General features: G+C 33.9%; 1 protein-coding gene and 1 long non-coding RNA gene across 3 annotated transcripts in view; one reads left to right on the top strand and one right to left on the bottom strand.

Moving 5' to 3' along the window:
• The window catches only part of PRKD1 (protein kinase D1), a 504,884-nt gene that overhangs the window by 458,992 nt on the left and 27,992 nt on the right, over window positions 1-17,900 (bottom strand). The gene's annotated exons all lie outside the window — the stretch shown is intronic.
• LOC141522198 (uncharacterized) overlaps window positions 1-17,900 on the top strand; it is a 78,941-nt gene that overhangs the window by 54,831 nt on the left and 6,210 nt on the right. The window contains exon 2 of the long non-coding RNA XR_012478158.1: window positions 10,664-10,759. This is a non-coding gene — a long non-coding RNA (uncharacterized LOC141522198). The remainder of the gene's footprint in view (window positions 1-10,663; window positions 10,760-17,900) is intronic.

Genomic DNA, 17,900 nt, shown 5'->3' with positions numbered 1-17,900 from the left:
AAGGGGAAACTGGGTATAATGTGGGATTCCTTCATGTCAGAAACCCTAGCATTTGACAGCTAACTCATGAAATAATTTTTTTTCTGATCAACAGATTTTAAAAAGGTTCAGAGAAAGAATAGGATCCCATGGAGTAAATTTCACAAGGGAAAATCAGCTCAAGAAAGATGGGTTGCGTATGAGAATGAAATTCTGAAAAATAAAGAGATTTGATTCCAAAGGGAAGGAAAAGGAGTTCTAATTTTTAAAAAGCATATACAGGGAGCAACTAGGTGGCACAATGGATGGAGCACCAGCACTGGAGCAGGAGAACCTGAGTTCAAATCCCATCCCAGACCCTTAATACTGTGTGACCCTGGGCAAGTCACTTAACCCCATTGCCTTGCAAAAAATGAAAAAAAAATTGAAATTAAATTAAAAATTATAATCATATACAGAAGCTGAAAGCAGCAACAAATAACTTAGAATGAAAACAAGGGAAAGGAATGAGCATCACCAGTGAATGCTTTACAAATAATAGCATCTCATCTGATGATTGCCAAAGCATGAAATGGTCTGATAAGAATAATATCAAGAATGCTGAAACTCGGGAATGAGCCAAGGAAAGCACTGTACTTTTGTTCTCTAGCAAGGAAAGTATTTTACTTCTGTTTTCACTGACAAGGACAATGATATTTTGACTACAAAAAACAGAACAAGAATATCTAAGAGGAAAGTTTAAGCCACAGATCTGTACAAAGATAATAAGAGAATACTTTGTCGAGCTAGTTTTGAGTTCAAATAACCAAGATAAATTATGCCCCTGCATACTAAGAAAAATAATGATGTGATTATTGAATTACCAGTAAGAGATCTCTTTAAGATCATGAAGAATTGGAATTCACAGGCCATATCTAGTAAATCTTAAGATCACAGGGAATTGGAATTTTCAGTCCAAGAGGAAAGCAAATATTTTCCCTAATTTTCCAAAAATGTAGACAGAGAGGGAGAAATAAATATCTATCAAATAGGCCCTGACTCCAAAGCAATTGTCAACTCCAATGCAGTGATTTCTCTGACCTGTGAGTGATTAGAGTATTCAAAGATTTACTCATCCTAGACTGGAGCATCCAATTATCTCTTTTAATTCCAATAAAAAATTTACAAGTCCATAGCTTCAGCAAGTGATTCCAAATGAAAAAAAGTTTATGACTGCAATTTCCTTTTTCCTAAATCTTGTGAAATAGGTATAAGATCATGGACCTAGAGCTGGAATTTCTCTTAGTAGCAGTCATAGGATCATAGAACTGGAACTGAAAGGGACTTCAAGAGACTCCAATGTAAAGGTTAGAGACAACAATCTTCAGAGATGATATCTGAGCCAAGGACCCCCTGATTAAAGAATCAATGCTCATTTCCTTGAACAACACTGGTAAAAGAAGGAATTGGAATGGCAATGAGACAAGGAATATGCATCTTGTCCCTTTCTTATGAAAATTTTCAAATTAAAAAATTAATTTGAACTTAATTTGAGAAGAGGTATTATAACATTAGGCTATATAGATCTACAAGTTTTGCTATTCTAAAATTCTAAAAATGTTGGTCCAATTTTTAAATTATAAATTATAAAAACAATGCGTTTATTACTCAATCAACTTTATAATTATCTTGTATAAGTGTGACCATGTTTGTTCTTTGAAATTCAGAATCTGACCAACAGAAAAACAAAGTGAGAAGGGATAACCAATAACTTGGATGACAGTGCAATGATCTAAATAGTTGTTACAGACTGGAATAGTGAAATTAATTGGGGATAAATGCAAAACCTTACATGTGGCTACAAATATTCAACTAACTACATAAGTAGTGAATGGCAACAGAATTGTTAATAAATAGTTAATCTAAAAAAGTCCAGGAAATTTTAGTGAATAGCAAGATACAATCAATAATGTGATATGAAAGATGAAAAAAAAAGAAAAATTTATGCAAACTCAAAGCACATTGAAAGTCATAGAGTCCAGAAATGAACTGTTGAGAGCCTCCTATACCCAAAACATGCTGTTTTGAGCATAACATTTAGAAAGCACAGTGACAAGCTAGAGAGCATCCATAAGAAGAAACCCTGGAAACTGAAAGTTCTTCAAGATCATGCTATTTGAAGACTGGGTGAAAGAAAAGAGCATGGTTAACCTTCAGAAGTGAAGACTTGAGAAGAAGGGGTAAGGAGGTGGAGATAGAAGATATGACAGGTTATTTTCACACTTCTTTGGTCCACAAGAGCAGGACTAGGAGCAATGAAGTAAATGGAGCAAATGAGTTAACCCTCAGTAGAGGTCTCCAAGAAAATCTGGACGACCACCTAGAGGAAATTATGTACAGAAGAAATATTTTTGAGTTTCAGAAGAAGTGTAGTTGAATAATTACATCTAAATTACATGATAGAGGTAACAACACTTGAACTCAGTCTAACCTAATAAGTATTTATCAAGCACCAATTATGTATTAGATGCTAGGATGTAAAGTCCTGGTTCTAATTTTTCTCTGAGATCTTTTACCTTAAAATTGTGAATAAATATAATATTACTATATCCAATTTTTTAAAAACTGATTTAAACTCAAAATGAGAGCAGATTATAGCATTAGTTTTCACAAGTCAAAGAGTTTTACTGATTTTTTAATTAGAAAATATATAAATGAAGGACAAATTTTTAGATTTCATTAACAAAGAACAAGTATTAAATGAAGAGATAAAGAGGAGGGAAATGTTTTATATCGATGCATATTTATAGGTTTTCTTATCCATGTTATTCCAGTATAAAATTTGATTTTTGTTTCTCACACTTTTGCTAACAGACATATGTTTAACACAATCCAAACATCATGTCTAGTCCTGAAAAATGAATATTCATTTTAATGGCAAGAAAGCTCTTTTTAGCTGTATTTAGAAGAGATTCAAATTTGGGAAAAGACTCATTTTGATTTCTAGATTATATTTGCCTCAGTGGTGCTTTTTTATTTGATAGATGGATAGAAAATGATCACCGATTCTGTGGGAAGCAACTCAGATAATTGGTATCCATTAGCATAATCTAAAGAATCGGTACTAGTGGGACTAAAAGAAATCATTGCAGTGGACTAGCAAGCATTGGGGAAATGCTTGAGGAAATAATAAATTCCATTCACTGAACAATTTCCAACTCTGTTTTAATTCCATCTATTTTTATTCACTACTATTATACGCATGGTATAAAGATACATGATGACTATGTGATCAAGTATCATTTGAAGGAAACTAGAAAATAGAAGCTTTAAGTTATATATCATAGCTGGTTTCAAATATCTGAAGGGCTATCATGTGCCAGATGGATTACATTTGTTTTTTCTGCTATGAGTTCAAAATAGCTGTCACCCTGGGCAGGTCACTTTAACCCTGCTTGCCTCAGTTTTCTCTATTGAAAAAACATTTTGTAAAATGGCAAACCACTCCACTCTAATATCTTCACCAAGAAAATCCCAAATGGGGTCACAAAGAGTCAGACATGACTGAAAAAAGCTAAATAACAACTCCAAAGGACAAAACTAAGAGGAAAAATTCAAGATGAAAGGAAAATGTAAGGAAATTATATATATACATACACACACACATAAACAAAAAACTCCCTGCCCATTAGATCTCTACAGAGCAATAGGGACTTGTTCCACCACCACCATCAATGGAAATCTTCAGGCAGAGGCTGGATGACTTCTTCACAGAGATTCTCTATAAAAAAAAAAAAATTCCTTAGCCTGGAAAGGTTGGATTAGATGACCCCAGGGATCTAGACCAACTCTGTGTTTCTGTGACTATTTCCAACCTATGACATTGTCATATGGCTGATAAGTGAATTTTGAGTGCTAACAGATTTGTTTTAACTGCATTATCAGGCTGCCCTAATAGATCTATTGTACTATGTGGTTTGCTGATTTGACATGATTCATTTCCTCTCCCACTATTAGTTCATACAGTTATAGAAATGAGAGCAATGACAGTAAAACAAGAGAAAGAAATTAAAGGCTAAGAGGAGACATAATTCAATTTAACAAACACTTATTAAGGATCTACTATATGCAAAGATATGAGCTAAGTACTGGGGAATAAAGAAGGCCAAAATCAAATAAATCCTGCCCTTAAGAACTGCACATGAGAAGGGAGAGGATGGATTAAAGATACAATAGGTACACAGACAAGTAAATAAAATAAATACAAAGTAAATATAAAGTTCTGCAATATTTCTCTCATTTCCTCTAATATTTCTATACCTTTTTACTATGTATATAAAGAGAGTAGTGGTGTGAAACTCAAATATAATTGAGGACTGCTAAACCAAGCATAAGGATCTCTGTAGGCTATATGACTTAGAAAACTACACATTTATATATTTTTTTATTAATTTATTTTTTCATTACATATTTCTCAATTAGATTTTAATCTACTTTGGATCACACTAGTGAGTGTCATGGGCCAGAGAAATAGGAAATAGGTCTACAAATCAATACTATTTACACTGCAGAAAAAAATGTCAGTGTAGATGAACAAATCAATTCCTAATACTTCTCTCACATGGTTTCAGGTGATTTAGACAACTCAGAAATAATGTTTACTTGTAAGAGCAAGTTCATAAAAATTAGACTAATATGTCAAAAAAGAATTCATTTTTTGAGGGTTTAAAGTCAGTATAAAAATCTAACCTATACAATGATAGCTCATGGAACTCAATAAAGTATAGAAAGATATATAAAAATGTTCCAGCAATGAAAAAGATAGGGATGTTTAGTGTACTTGGATATGTGCACACATGCACATACACACACACACACACACACACACACACACACACACACACACACAGAGCATTTTCAAAAACTGAGAGAAAAGGTTCTATTTGTAAGATGCATTCTGAATCACTCAAAGATTGGGGAAGCTGAAATATTTGTCCAGTGTGGTTTATTTGAGATTTCTTCAAATGCATTCTTTAAAAAAGGAGATAATTGCAAAATAGTTGTGATGAACTCTCACAGTAGGGGAACTTGAAAAGGATAGGGTATGTCTTAATCAGGTTTAATTAGCACAACCTGTTATTAAATGGCATATAATGTAACTGTTTATTCATAGCAATATGCATTTGAGCTATTGCTTTCCTATTTCTTTCTCCTCGTTCAGGAAACATCGAATTTTATCCTGTGAAGGCACAATTGTTGTCTCATAGTACATTTCCACTCTCTTAGGCTTCAGAGTTTGTAGCATAAGCATTTTAATGGCTCAAAGGCCAATTCTAAAGTACTTACCCAAGATACCCAGCAGAAATGATTGTGTTTAGAACTAAACAATCTTCTGACAAGACATGATTGAGAACAAGGGGTAAAAAAGCATTTAGTCCTGCCAAAATAAAAAGAGGAATTTAAGTCAAATTATATTTTTGAATTTTATCTCTTCCTTGGAAAAGGAATATACCACATTTGAAGAATACCTGAGCAAGAAAAAAAGTTTGCTGTCTCTCTATTAATATTAAAATGGTAGGATCAAATATTTAGGGGTGATAAGTGCCTCAGAGACCATCTAATTCAACTCTCATTTTACAGAAAAGGAAAGTGAGGCCTAGAGAAGCTTAATGACTTTCCCAAAGTCCCGTGACTCCAAAGTAGAAAGACAGAAAGGCTTTTCTGTGCTCTAGGAAGTCATATAGAATGATTGTTGGGTCATAAAATTGATTAAAAGGAAATAGAATAACCTTAAGACACAAGAATCCTATTCCACATTCACTGCTACTAATGAATATTGTACTGAAGGTAATAACATTTCGTATATAAGGTGATCTGATCAAGAGCACAGTGGTTGTTTTTGTACTACAATTAATCCTTTCTGTTTAGCAGCAATTTCGAAGCTAAAAAAGATGAGAAACCCAGTTTGTCTACTCTCTAAGCAGTGAAATATGATAGCAAAACAGAAAGTTTTAAGTTAATAGATCTTCATATCTACCCCCTCCCACTTTTCAAAATTAAACAAACCCCAAACCTTCAGTAAATTACAACAATTTGAGTAGTAAAATGATGTCTAATCTTAAGGATTTTTCCTAAAGACCTTTCCAATGTATTCAGCCCTTCTTGAATAAAAGTTCACCTTTCAAAAGGCAAATTAAGGAGGAAATTCCTGGAAACAGACTCAACCATCCAAAGCTCCCACTCTACCCTGTGCCTGGAACCATCTGCCAACACCATTCTTGCCAATTCTGTTCATTGCAGCATAAAATACATAATCTAGGCAATTTAATGCAGGCCAGAAGGATTTAGCCATACCTATTGAAACTGAGTTCTTAGTAGGAGCGATGTTGCAAATTCTAGAATTAATTCATGACAGAGAAAAGATATACTGAAAAATTAACTCCATTAGGTGATAAGTATCATCTGTATTTCGTTTATCAGAAAATTGCCCTTAATCTAAAAGCTGAAACAGAGTAGTGAAATATACACTTGTTCTCACTCATTTAACATTAGAAGCTATCACTTTAACAGAAATGATTGGCATTAGGCATCAAGCAGTTTTCTGGAAGGGAACTTGTACACCTCTTAATGGCACATCTGGTAGCTGCAGATGGCATAGATTAGCATAATTTTTCCAGTAATGATGCGCCAAAAGTGTCATAAAAAAAAGACATGCCTGATGTCAATTGTTTGTTCCTTGCCAATGCTAATACAAGACCATCCAGATATGGTTCTCATAATTATTGGCAACAGCAGCAAGTGGTTTAATAAAAGTACAAGTGTGAACCTAAAAACCAAAGTAAATATAAAGTAACCATTATGATAGTACCTCTAATACAGTAAGACATTGCATGCTTTTCATAATCATTGAATAATAGCTAATATTTACAGAGCACTTAAGCTAAGCACTTTATAATCATTATCTCATTTGAGCTTCAAAACAATCCTGGTGCTCTTTTTATCCCCATTTTACAGAGGAAACTTGAGGCAAATTGATGTTTCTGTGGTTTGCCCAAGGTCCACAGTTAGTAAGTATCTGAAGTCAGATGTGAATTCCAATCTTTTATCTCTAAGCCCAGGCCTTTTACCAACAGCACTTTCAATCTAGTCCATAAATAAGCTTTTAACATGAAGGCAACAAATGAGGCATTTCTTCTGGATATTTTATAAAGCTCATTTGGGGCCTGGGAGAAAAGAATAGGTAAAAACAATCCTTTCATTAGTTTAAAAAATATATATCAGTGAATTACTATGTATATATCATTATGTTAAGTACTATCATTAAATTTTCTGTATGTGAAAAAAAATACCTATAACATCCCCCTAACTCAGTCCTGTAATTGAATTTCTACCAGTCCTTTCTAGGTCATTGCAAATTCCATCCCCTTTGTGAGGCCTTCCCTGATCTCACCAGTCAGAAATAGCATTCCCCAAATTAGACAAATAACAAATAATACTTGTAGTCAGAAGGTTTCTCAAATAATATCTCCATCACTTATAAATTATGTGACCTTAGACCAAGTTATTTTATCTTGCTAAGTTGAACTCTTATCTATAAAATAGATTATTATGAGGAAAGCACTTTGTAAACTCTATAATATGCTTAAAGCAATATATGCAAATAATTTCAATGGAAGTGAGAATATGATGTAGGACAAATGCACGATCATCTCTACAAAGATTTTCCTCAATTCTTGCCCTGACCCCCATTGTTAATTAATGAACTCTCCTTCCTTGAATCATCCTAAATTTATATAACTGCTTTTATCTTGTATACCCTGGGATACAAAAGAAGAAGCTGGTGGCACAGCAGATAGAATACTGGACCTGGAGTTTGGAAGATCTGAGTTCAATCTAACCTCAGATACTTACCAGCTATGTGACTCTAAGCATGTCATTAATATCTGTTTGTCTCAGTTTCTCCAAGAGAAAAATGGGAATAGTAATATCAATTACACCCAGAGTTGTTGTGAGGATTAAATTATCTATTCGTAAAGAATTTAGCACAGCATCTGGGATATATGGTATCTGAATAAATGCTGGTTCCTTCCTCCCTAGGAGAATGGAATCTTTTTGAGGATAGGGACTGGCTTTCATTTTTGTCTTTATATGTCCAGTGCCTTGCATTTGACTTTGACTACGATTGATTGCATAATCTTGAAAAGTATTATGGGAGAGGCCATTTTCAAACCTTGCCTTGATAGTTAGGTAAACACTTTGAATAAGCATAAATGGTAAAGGGCAGGGGGTTCTCAATTGGGATTCTATAGACAGATTTCAAAGGATATGTTAACTTAGATGGAGAAAATTTGCACATTTATTACAAATCTATGCATTTTATTTTACAAATAAAAGACATTATTCTGAGAAGTTCATAGCTTACCCATGGAGTCCATGATACAAAAAAGGTTACAAATTTTTAGTGTTGCAAAAGGCATTCAAGGGAAAGAAGAATGCATGAACAAAAACAAAGGGGGGGATACATGATCAGGGAACTAGGATTAATCCATTCTGTTAGAGTTGTTAAATTTCAAGTAAAAGGGAGATAAAAAGAGAAAAAAACCTTAAGAAAAATTGGCTCCACGGGGCGGCTAGGTGGTGTAGTGGATAAAGCACCAGCTTTGGAGTCAGGAGTACCTGGGTTCAAATCTGGCCTCAGACACTTAATAATTACCTCGCTGTGTGGCCTTGGGCAAGCCACTTAACCCCATCTGCCTTGAAAAAAACCTAAAAATAAATTGGCTCCAGTTTAAAAATACCCTTAAGATATTAGACTAAAATATTTAAATGGTATTCAGCTGGTTATGGTAGTTATTGGGGGGTGTTTGAGAAAGTGAATGATATGATTAAAATAGTTTTCATAATGAGAGAAAAAAAAGCAGACAAATATTGGATGAAGAAAAGTTTGGACAGATAAATAAACTAATAAGGAAAATGTTGAAATAAGTGAAGTGTAAAATAAGGGACCCAGAATAATAGAAATGGAAAATAACAGGTAGAGAGTTAAGTCATTGTAAAGGAAGATATAATGGATATGAGATACAAAGGAGAGGAAGGACTCAAAAGTCAAAACTCATGAAATGATGAGCTTCAGTGACTAAGAATGATAGTACCCTTAAGTGAAATAGGGAAAATTAGAAGAAGTAATCGATTTATGAGAAGGTAAATTTTTGACTTTTGATTTGTGGTCTTCTTTGGTGTATTTTATTTTGTTGAAATGATGCAACATCTAAGTAGAAATGATCAGCAGTAAACAGAAATGCCTATCAAGAATTTGGAATTAAGGTCTCTGCTGTATGTATAACTCGGTTATACGTCTAATGAAGGTGTAAACTGAAGCTATATGAGAGAGGGAGATCTCAAAAAGTGAAAATTCAGAGAGGAATCCCAAGTATATTGATTGACTGTTTACAATCTAAGGGAAAAAGGAAAAATAAGAAAATTGAAAGGATACAGAGGATTGATCAGAGAAAAGGACAAAGCATGATGCCAGAGATTTAGAAAAGAACAATGAAGATGTTTAAGTCCAGTGACTTTAAGTTTCTCCAAAACCTCTGAATATTATGAGATGACATTCAAGGAAATCAAAGATATTTTTCCTGACAGTGAAGGAGTTGGGAGTAAGATGTGAAATTTGAGATGTCTAGAAGAAATATGGACAAATGCTATGAAGAATATTTGAGGGAGTTGACTGGAGATAAGTTAAAGAATCACCAAAGGGTCATGAAAACACTATTGAGATTAGTTTGAATTTGTAGCAGACCAAGTCAGCAAATTTTCATGACTTTCCTTAATCATCACTCATCTACCCAGATAATTTTTGTGTTTATTGTCATTTGAAGAGTGAGGGGATGAATGAAGTGCAGATTAGGAATAAGCAGAATGGTTATGATAGAGCAAGAGGCCTTCTAAAATACTCTGAAGGCAACATGCTGACCATTCAGTCAAATCCAACAAATACTTGTTAAATATCTACTATGAGCAAGGCAGAGTCTGGATAAGGAAGAAAGTGATATCAGAAGAGAATCAATCAATATACTAGTAAAAGAATGAGGAATGATCTTTATCAGGATTTCTTGAATCTAGAAAGAAAAATTTATAGAGACTGGGGAACCAGGCAACCTGGTCTGTGGGGCATGGCTAAGTGAACTGGCCATTCAGATTCCCTAGCAGAAAGTAAAAGAAGTCCTCTTTCCTTAACCAATCTATGGAAAATAATTTATAAAGTGATAATTTTGAAAGACTTTAGACCTTGTCATCAATACAATGATAAGCCATGAGTCTAAAAGAATAGAGATGAAATTTGCTACTTGGCTTCAAACAGTGAGCTGATGAATTTAAAGTGCCAAAATGTATACACTTCTAGTCATGACTAAAATGGAAATTTATTTTGCTGGGGTTTGTAGTTATATTGGAGAGAATTTTTTGTTCAATAGGAGGATAATGGGAAAAAAAATAATATAAATGTTCATTAATTGGAAAAATAAAAATAATACAGTTTAAAGAAAGAATGAAAATGACTTACAGAACTATGGATACAAATATATAGTCTGAGCAAATTCAATCAATGTAAATCAATAATAATTTCAACTTTGTCCCAAATCTTTTATTAAAACTTCTAATAAAGAACAAACCTAATTTCCTTTATTTTTCCTTTTAACTACAGATAAAGAGAAGTGAGGTCAGAATGAAGAGGGGACGCAAAGGAACTAGAGAATCAACAAACAAGATATGGCCATAATTTAACACACAAGCAATGATGGTGAGTTGAACCTTTGTAATGTAATAACAGTAGTGTTTCACTATCTCTTGAATCCTTTCATTACCAATATACATGTTATTTCTGTGATCTCACTGCACTGTTTTTTTTTAATATTTAAGCCTTCATATTAGTAATACTAGATAAAGCCTATTATGCTATAACATTTCAAATCTGTTTATCATTAGAGAGGCAACATATGTAATAGAAGGAATATTGAGCTTGGTTTGAATATCAACTCTAACTCTTAATAGTTAAGTAACTATGGACAAGTCTTAACTTCTATAAGATTCAGCTTCTCCTAACTATAAAATGGTAACTACAATCATCTCATCTAACTACAGAACTGTTGTGATGATCAAAAGAAAATGAATGTAAGTAAAGTTCTTTAGCTATACAACTTGAAGCTATTATTCTTGGCATCTGATACTGCTCAGTCAGAGTGTGATTGCAATGCTCACTATAACAGAGAAAAATCATTAGTCTAAAGCAAAAAAGATGAAAGCCCAGCAGAATAGCCCTACTTTTGAATTCCTCTGATGTAGTTTCATATGTTACTTTTAGCAACAGCTAAAATATCAAAAATTGAAGACTTATAAGGCTATCCTGACCTTCCACAACAGAGTCTAAGTAATTGTAGCTAAAATCTAAAGAAACAAATTTCTTGCTCCTTATCCACTATAATCATAGTCTGAAAGGAAATTAAACACAATATATTATTTACTATATTCTTTTCAGTTCAAAAAGACAAAAAAAACACAGAAAAGTAAAATTATGAAACTCCAGAAAAATTCCCTTTCTTATTTCTAAGCAAAAATGCTGAGGAACAACATGAATAACCAGTATTTCTAAATGAACCAACATGAACCAATCCAAATATAATATGAGAAATTTTTTTTTGTAAATAATGTTAAGAATAAAAGGAGGGAAGGAAGGGAAGGAAGAATAGGAAGGGGGAGAAAGAGAGAGAGAGAGACAGAGACAGAGAGAGACAGAGAGACAGAGAGAGACAGAGAGACAGAGACAGAGAGAGACAGAGAGAGACAGAGAGACAGAGAGACAGAGAGAGACAGAGAGACAGAGACAGAGAGAGAGACAGAAAGAGAGACAGAGAGAGAGAGAGAGAGAGAGAGAGGAGGAGGAGGAGGAGGAGGAGGAGGAAATGAGAATAGAGGGAAAAAAGTAAAGAAACAAAGAAAAAAAAGGAGGGAGGGATAATGACTTAAAAAATGCTTCCTTAGTTTCCTTTGTCGCTGTTTTGTTATGATCTTCTGAAATCCTTCCATTTTTGTTGCAGAGATGAACTCCCTAGCTTTCTAGATCCTGTGGGAGTAATTCCTTTATAATTACATCAATATTTAATAAACTATGGTTCACCTTGGACAACATCCTTTTTTCTACACAGAGAAAAGGGAGCAGCCAGGTGCTGGCATGCACATGAATCTCAAGTGTTTTTCTCATTCTTGAACTCTTATGAAATTTCCCAACCTTTTTACAATCTTAAGAAATAAGAGGAAATCTGGATAGCATCCTGGGAAAGTAAGAAACCTCTTCAGATAAGAGATTTTCTAAGACCAGCTAATGAACCAGTAACAGAGGTATTGTCAAGACTTTAGGTGACCATGGGGTCAATTTTAAGGCACGAAGTTGATATGACTGCCCAACACAGCCCAGTCCTTCATCAGCAAAAAAACTGCTTCTTGATACTTTTTAATCCCTGAAAAATTGTCCACCAAGATTACTGCATTTCTTGCTTTACTGGACTCATGATTTTTGGTTTGCCAGGTGAAAATCAATGTGGTATAGAAGACAGAGCATCAACTTCAGAGTCAAGACTACATTCCAGTTTGCACCCACCCAATTCTGCAAAATGAAAATTTAGATGACATGTTTCCCATTCATATTCCTGCCTGTCTCTCTGGGTGTACCTACTTGATTAACTATTCTTATATTAGGTTTTTATTCTTATATTCCTCCTGAGAGTTGTTGTTTCCATGACATTCTCTTGTTTCTTTACAACTTTACTATCTATAGATCAGGGCTTCCTCTAAAAAACTCCCACCCATCATCATCATCTCTTCCCTAAAAGATGATCAGGGTTTTAAGAAACAAGATTCACACTATTGCTATGGAATAAACAAAGGGCAGATAGGTCGATAACCTATAATATCCAAATTGTGTTCACAAGTCAATTTCCTTATTTATAAAGCTAAAGGAGCAATATATACACTGGACGATTTCTAAAACCCCTTTCTGCTATAAATAACATTTTCTGATTCTAATTTGCAAAATTACAAAATTCTATACTTTTCCTTAATATGAAACTAATAGCTAATTTTAAGGGTTAATATAAGATACTATGTCTATATTCCAAGTGGTGGAAATTTTACTATCTAGCTCTAAAATGTCTTTATTTTGAGAAGCGGTGTGAAGAATGCTGTTAATGCAGTGGAATAATTCAATAAATCCTTAAACAGGTCTATGAACTAAATAAATCAGTAAGCCAAAATTCAGAGCTTGAAAGAGCCTCAAAAAATTCATACCCTCAGTTTATATATAAGCAAACTAACATTATGGATCCTTCCTAGTTTTTCAGTTTTCTAATACTTTATCCCCTTAACCCCTGCCCCCCCAACACATACACTCTATAATATAGCTATACTGGGTTATGTGATACTTTTCATCCACAACACTGCATCTTTCGTCTCCACAGCTTTGCAATGGTTTTATCTCATGCTTCTGATGCCCTGCCATTTAATTCCTTGAAGATTCAGCTCAGATACCAACTTCAACAAGATATTAGAGGCTTCCCATTTACTTCCATGTACTCTGAATGTTTCTTGTATGTACCTGATTATCAACATATTAGATCCCCAAATAGAATGTAAATGCCTTGAGAACAGGGATTTTTTTTTAATCCTTTCTTTTAAGCCATAGCATTCAGCATAGTGTTTGGTAAGCTCTTAATATCTATTGGTTGATTGTGGATTGATTTCAATTTCAATGTATCTGCCAAAATTCCTATTCTACTGGCATAGAAAAATCAAATCCTTCATAAGCATTGAAACAGACGTCTAGACTTTCCAGTCTTAGCCAGGACCAAGCTTGAATAAATGGAAAGAGAGAGAGAGAGAGAGAGAGAGAGAGAGAGAGAGAGAGAGAGAGAAACACATTTCAGTCCTCACCCCTTATCACATTATATCTTAGAGAAAACAGATGTTCAAGGCTGAATCATTCCCCTCAATCACTTATTGGCACAAATCTACAGAAAGAGACTACCTTTGACTAATAAAATTCCAAAAGGATATTCACCAAAGTTTAAAAGACCCTATCAATGTGCTGATGAAATCCACTAGGGGGCAGCTAGGTGGCTCAGTGGATGGAGCAGTGCCCTAGAGTCAGGATGTCCTGGGTTAAAAATCCGACCTCAGATCCTTAATAATTAACAAGCTATGTGACCTTAAGCAAGTCACTTAACCCCATCGTCTTGCATGAAAGAAAGAAAGAAAGAAAGAAAGAAAGAAAGAAAGAAAGAAAGAAAGAAAGAAAGAAAGAAAGAAAGAAAGGAAAGGAAAGGAAAGGAAAGGAAAGGAAAGGAAAGGAAAGGAAAGGAAAGGAAAGGAAAGGAAAGGAAAGGAAAGGAAAGGAAAGGAAAGGAAAGGAAAGGAAAGGAAAGGAAAGGAAAGGAAAGGAAAGGAAAGGAAAGGAAAGGAAAGGAAAAGAGAAAGGAAAGGAAAGGAAAGGAAAGGGGAGGAAAGGAAAGGAAAGGAGAAGGAAAGGAGAAACAAAAAGGAAAAGAGAAAGGAGAAAGGAGAAAGGGGAGAAAGGAGAAAGGAGAAGGAAAGGAGAGGAAAGGAGAGGAAAGGAGAGAGGAGGGGAGGGGAGGGGAAGGGAAGGGAAAGGGAAGGGAAGGGAAGGGAAGGGAAGGGAAGGGAAGGGAAGGGAAGGGAAGGGAAGGGAAGGGAAGGGAAGGGAAGGGAAGGGAAGGGAAGGGAAGGGAAGGGAAGGGGGAAGGGAAGGGAAGGGAAGGAAATCAACTAGCACATCCCCTATATCCCAATATCCTAACTCCATCCTAACTTCACAATGGCATAAACAATTGCTTAGCTTTGAAAAAGCATGACCTCTTGACAGATGATGCAAATAATGCAACAAACCTCTTGTAAATCACACATCTTCCAGCTGTTCCATGTACTCATACAGTTCTTAGCCTACTTTCATCCCATCACCCAGCAATACATTTAAACATTTATTGCCTTTCTTTATAACTAAAAACAAGGAGAGGGGAAAATGCAAGGTACCTCAAGATACCAAAATACTTTTGAAATACCCTGTTTACTTGCCTTAAATATGACACATGATTACAAAAATGATATAAATTGATGAAAAACAGTATGCCATTATGAAGTCATGCTGAGTACATAGTGGGCATTTTAAAATAATTATTAATTGAATTTATTCATTTTTATTTCCAAGAGAACATTCTATACAGTAACAGCATGTTGTTTTATGAACTTTGAGCGAATAAGTCATTTGAATATTATAAATCCCCAAAGAACATATAGAAAGACCCCATCAATTATCTGCATTCAGAGAAAGAGCTGATAAACAGAAGTATGTAGAGAATGATTTTACACACACGTAACACATATACATATATGTATATACACACATATACGTATATACATATTTGTGTCTAACGGTAGGCATCTCAAAGGTGGGGTGAGAGAAATAAGGAGGGAAGAAAAAAATGATATCCATGATAGCTTTATTATATTCAAAATATTTATATATCATTTAATATTATATATATAAAACTTCATTATCTATTTAAAATATCTATATTTAAAAAGAATAGCAAGTTGTACATAATAGATGTGGTTTGACATACAATCATTTCTTTTATTATGCTGCTTTGGAAATGTAAATTTTATTCATCAATTAAAAATAAATAACTTCTAAAAGATCCCCAGTGGTCAAAAAAAAACCACACACAAGACTTGATGTTCAGGAAGTTCTTCTGTGTTTCAAGAGTTATGGGAAACATATATTTGCTATTATAATTAGTTTTTATTTGTTTTTACACTGATAATTGTCACAAAAACTTAAACACTGGATGGGACTGACATCAAAAGACTATTTTTTTAGAAATCAACTACCTAACAATCTTCTCAAGGTCATTAGTACCAAAGAGGAAAAAAAGTGTTCAGTGGCATTAACTTTAGGGATATAATTTCCAGTTTCCTCATTGAGAATAAATACAGTATTAAATTTCCAGTCTTAGCCAGGGTCAAGCTTGAATAAATGGAGAGAGAGAGAGAGAGAGAGACAGAGAGAGAGAGAGAGAGAAACACATTTCAATCCTTACCTCTTATCACATTATATCTTAGAGAAAACAGATGTTCAAGGCTGAATCATTCCCTCAATCACTTGCTGGCACAAATCTACTACAAGAGACTACCTTTGACTATTAAAATTCCTTGGCATAGATCATACCAAATTCTTTACAGTGGTTGCTGTAATCTCCAGAGAGAAATAATCATTAAAGGAAGAAATGTGAATAGTAACTTTTAAAAATCTGAAGTCAGTACCAACATTGATGAAGAATGATATAGAGTTAAGAGAGTTGGCTTGGAGGAAGACTTGTGGTTAAATCCTATCTTCAACACAAATGTGTGACAAAGGACAAGTCACTTGACCTCTTTGGTTCTCAATTTTCTCTTCTGTAAAGTGAAATTAATAATGAGATAATGCATTATAAAAGTGCTTTCAAAATCTTAAAGCAGTATACAAATTTGTTATTATAATTATTATTATTGTTGTTGTATTAGCAACTCCATTAAAAGCATCCCTTTTCTGAGGACTATAGGTACTGAACTTAGGTTGGAATGAGTTATCATTTTTAAAACTCCATCAAGGCCTGGATTTCTTTCCAAAGAATAAAAATAAATTCAACTCAATGAATTTTAAGTTTCAAAACAGCCAAAAAGGCATTCCACTTTGCTAATCAGAGACTACACATTTGCCAAGCACTCTCCTTTAAAGTATCATTTCAGTTGAATTGGCTTCAGCATAGCCTCAGAGAAGGAAACATCTAAGGATTATGTGTTTTTCAGAATTTAGGTTATGTTTTGGGGAATATGTGTTGTAACCAAGGGATGCAAGTGTTTTTGAAATGTCTATTGATGGTCTCTCAGGATACAATACAAATTTTCTTTTAAATTGCTTAAGGATGGATTTACCACAAAAGCCTCAGAAGGCCAAACTCCAGTTATAATAACTCTAAAAGATTAACAGATAGCTTCTTTTTCTCAGATAGAAAATGAATATAAGTAAGTTTAATCTTGTAGCAATAAAAATAATAATGAACAAGAACCATGTTTCAAATATTGAATGAGTATAAAATATCAAATAGACAATAGCTACTAAAATAATGTTTTCTTGTTTCAAAGTTACAATTTGATGTTTGATGTGTGGTTTTCAAGATTAAATCTTTTTATCTTAAAAATATGAAACTATTTTCCATTGTAGAATAGATCTTTGTATGTGTGTGCATGTTTATGTGTTTGTATTTATTTAACCTTAGTAATACAGGGTTGTTTTTGTCATATTTGCTGCCAAGGTTTTTTTCCCCTGTTTCCATTTAATAATCTGCAGACTCCTCTTTATAGTTTTTTTCCTTTGAAATAGAAAAAAATCAGTAATTTGACTAATGTAAGTTACAGTAGAAGGCATAAATAATGAAAGAAAAACCACATCAATAGCAGTCTCAAATTTCAAGGACATACAAAGAAAATTAACAGGGGGAAAAACCTTTATAACAAGAAAAATAACATTTGAAAATCAAAGTGCCTTATAGGAAAAATAAAACAAAATTTCTCTCTAAATGTATGTGTGTGAGTTGTGGGGGGGGTGAATTTGGAGTGAGAGAATCTGAGCTAGAATGCTTGTTAGTTCTGATACTTTCTAGATGAATGATTTGGCAATATCTGGGCCTCAGGGCATCTATATATCCCATGAAGGTCCGAGCTAAAATCTCTCAGATTCTTTCCAACTTTAATACTATATTATTGATTGATAGGATGTAGTTCAAAAAGTAGAAGCAGGACAGCAATTTCAGGGTATCAAATTCATTATTCAGGAT

The sequence above is a fragment of the Macrotis lagotis genome, chromosome 4 (assembly GCF_037893015.1).
Source record: "Macrotis lagotis isolate mMagLag1 chromosome 4, bilby.v1.9.chrom.fasta, whole genome shotgun sequence".
In the NCBI taxonomy this organism is placed as follows: Eukaryota; Metazoa; Chordata; class Mammalia; order Peramelemorphia; family Peramelidae; genus Macrotis; species Macrotis lagotis.
The sequence above is the reverse complement of the archived record's forward strand: the minus strand, read 5'-3'. Positions and strand labels throughout refer to the sequence as shown.